This window comes from Macaca nemestrina, chromosome 1, assembly GCF_043159975.1.
Source record: "Macaca nemestrina isolate mMacNem1 chromosome 1, mMacNem.hap1, whole genome shotgun sequence".
In the NCBI taxonomy this organism is placed as follows: Eukaryota; Metazoa; Chordata; class Mammalia; order Primates; family Cercopithecidae; genus Macaca; species Macaca nemestrina.
The window spans coordinates 232504807-232508110 of NC_092125.1; the positions used below are offsets into that span (position 1 = coordinate 232504807).

A 3304-nucleotide genomic window follows, 5' to 3' on the forward strand; every position below is an offset into this window, starting at 1 on the left:
TCAGCCATGAGGAATGTGGTGCCAACGGGGAGAGCTGATGTCGCAAGCGTGTCCCAGCTATTAATCTATTAAACGGTGTGTGACTTTAATAGGCACACACCCTATTGTGTGCCATGCTGTCTTCAGCTAACTTCCAAATGGTTCTACCAAAAGGAGCCGGTGTCCACGCCCACCTGCACGCGTGTATGAGAGAGGGCGGCCGTGGAGGTGGCGCCCCTGCAGCTGTGAAGACCCCTCTGCCCCTACAGCCACCCACCTCCCTTCTGTCCTGAGCCAAGTATCCCACTGGCAGCCTCCGCACGCTGGGGGCCTCGTGTCCACCAGGGTCCACGCTCAGGGGACCTTCCCTCCGAGGGACCCTCCGCCGGGCCTCCTGCGTGGCCACAAGGACAGAGCTGCAGAAAGACCACGAGGTCCCGGAAAGCCACCTGGACCCCCTTCCCCGAAGGCAGCCTGCTGGGCCGCAGTGAAGGGCCTGTGTGCATGCTGTGGGGACGTCTCACCCGCGCCGGCTGGTATTGGCCCAGTCAAACAGCTTGTGCATGGCGGTCACGCCTTCCCGCCCCATGGGGGCCACGTCCCTGCCTGTCGTGATGGCGTAGTCCATGCCCAAGTTCAGGGCGAGATTCTACACGGAAGAGTGAGGGGAGACAGAACAGATGTTCCCTCCGCCTCTGCAAAGCCTGCACACTCCACCCGGAGTGTGGAGCCCCTGCCGGGCGTCCCTGCTGGAAGCCACAGCCTGGAAGCCACAGCCTGCCAAACAGGCGACGTCCCCTGCCTGGAAGATGGGAGGCGCTCTTACCCACACCGGCACGCTGACCCTACCTGAGGGTGGCCAAAGGACTTAGGAGAGTCCTTTCCCCAGGCAACTGAGCCCCCCAGACACCTGCAGGCGGGTGAGACCCCAGCGGCTCCTGGCCCACCTGCACAGCCAGGTGCTCTCACCTTGGCAACGAGCGTCTTCCCGGTGCCTGGCGGCCCGTACATCAGGACGTTCCTATACAGGCCGTGGTTCTTCTTCGTGTTCCTTGTTGCTATGGCCACGTTGCGCACCTGCACTTCCAGGCTGGGCTGCCGGGGAAGACGGGGGCTTGGGGGACACACTCTGCGCTCAGGGAAGCCTCAGGGGCAGGGGCTGCAGCAATGCCCTGTTGTGGACTCCACTCCTCGGGGTGCCGCCCAGGTCACGGACAGCCTATCCCCGACAGGGGCAAAGCAGTCGCATCTCAGAAGCCGAAAGCTCCTGGGTGACTCCTCGAGTGCCAGCAAGGGCCGCAGCACGGCCCAGCTCCGGGGACCCCTCTCTGCACCTCCCCGGTCCCAGGCACACGGACTTACATGCAGCACAACACCCTCCAGCACGTCCTGGGGCCGACGGAGGAGCCGCCGGCTGACCTGCCGGAGGGGAAGGGGAAGCGCCATTGGGTCACCTGCCACAGCCACGGCACAGCCACCAACGCACAGACACGCTCGGTAACACACCAAAACGGAGCTGCCCCAAAGCACAGCCAGGACTGGCCAGGAGCTGGAACCCTATCCCACTAGGAGACTGGGTGACTATTGCTGGGACTGGGGTCACTTTCCAGTTCCTTATTGGCTTTTATTTCATTACCCACCCACCGAGTGACCTGTGGAGACCCCACCACCCCCGTGTGGAGAGCAGGCACCTCGGGGGCTGGCCAGCGGCGCGGTTCCCCAGGGAGGCCACCAGACACCATGGCCTGTAGCAGCTTCCCTGACACACACCAGCACACCCAAGTCTCGGGACTTGCAAGGTCCCCAATGTGCTCCCAGGTCCCATCAAGAGCCCCAAGCAGGGAGACCGAGTCAGACGGGGGAAGGGTCTCACTGATGCAGACCCCTAAGCTACAGCGAAAACCCAGGCATTAAGCGGCGTCCGGGTGCCCCTCGTGCGGGGAAGGGGAAGGAACAGGAGGGTGTGCACGGGCGGGTTTTCCTCATGGAGCAGAGGGGACTCAGCCAGGAACCGCACTCAGGGAGGGCCAGGCCCACGCCGCTACCTGGAAGGGGTGCTGCAGCGCCTCCAGCACCGTGATGCGGGACGTCTCCCTCACCAGGGATGGCTTGAAAAGCCCAGCCTCGATGAAGCGGGCCGCCGCGGCTGTCCCATTCTTGGCAGAGTAGACCCGGCCAGCCAGCAGCCTCAGCCCAACCACCTGCAGCGGAGACACCGCACTGGCGTGCCTGCCCCACCCTCCCTCCCTCCTAGAGCAGGAAATGCACGGGGCTGCCCCCACCCTCTCTCCGCCCAAGGGAGCAGCACAGGGCTGTGTGCTGGCAGCACAGGAACCAGAATTCCCGGCCCCGAATCCCACAGCCCCGCGGTTACAGGAGGCAGGCGGGGCCGTCACAGCGCCCTCACTCAGGGCCATTTTCTCTGCAACTGGCAGCATAAATCCTGCAAAGCCCCGGTCGCTGAGCAGGGCCCTGGCAGACTCAGCAGGCTATGTCACAGGGCCACACCCTCTGCTACTTTCTTGGCCACTAAAATGGTACTTTATTCCTGGAAAACAAGGCTAACCCGAAATCGCTAACTTGTTTTAAAAATCAGTTACGCCGGCTGGGCGTGGTAGCTCAGGCCTGCAATCCCAGCACTTTGGGATGTCGAGGCAGCCGGATCACCTGAGGTTAGTAGTTGGAGACCAGCCTAACCCACATGGAGAAACCCCATTTCTACTAAAACTACAAAAAGTTAGCTGGGCATGATGGCATATGACTGTAATCTCAGCTACTTGGGAGGCTGAGGCAGGAGAATTGCTTGAACCCAGGAGGCAGAGGTTGCAGTGAGCTCAGACCGCGTCATCGCACTCAAGCCTGGGCCACAAGAGCGAAACTCCATCCCAAAAAATAAAAAAATAAAAAAAAAAAAGAAAAATCATTTATGCCAGACCCGGTGGCCCATCCCTGTAATCCCAGCATTTTGGGAGACCAAGATGGGCAGATCACCTGAGGTCAGGAGTTCGTGACCAGCCTGGCCAACAGGGTGAAAACCCATCTTCACCAAAACAGAAAAATTACCCGGGCATGGCGAGCTGCACCTAATCCTGGCAACAGGAGAGGCTGAGGCAGGAGGATGGCGTGAACCCTGGAGGCGGAGCTTGCAGTGAGCTGAGATGGTGCCACTGCACTCCAGCCTGGGGACACAGTGAGACACTGTCTCTAAATACAAACAGAAGTCAACGGTGCATTAAGTAGCTCCCTCGTGTCCTCACGTGACACCGTCTCACCAACACGGGTGGCAACACCACCTGCGACATTCACCGTCACACTGGCGACGCCA

The 3304-nt window shown here is 61.1% G+C and overlaps 1 pseudogene; it reads right to left on the minus strand.

Annotated features, from left to right (window-relative positions):
* LOC105498344 (ATPase family AAA domain-containing protein 3C-like) overlaps positions 1-3050 on the minus strand; it is a 14172-nt pseudogene extending 11122 nt beyond the window's left edge.
* Between the last annotated feature and the right edge of the window lie 254 nt (positions 3051-3304).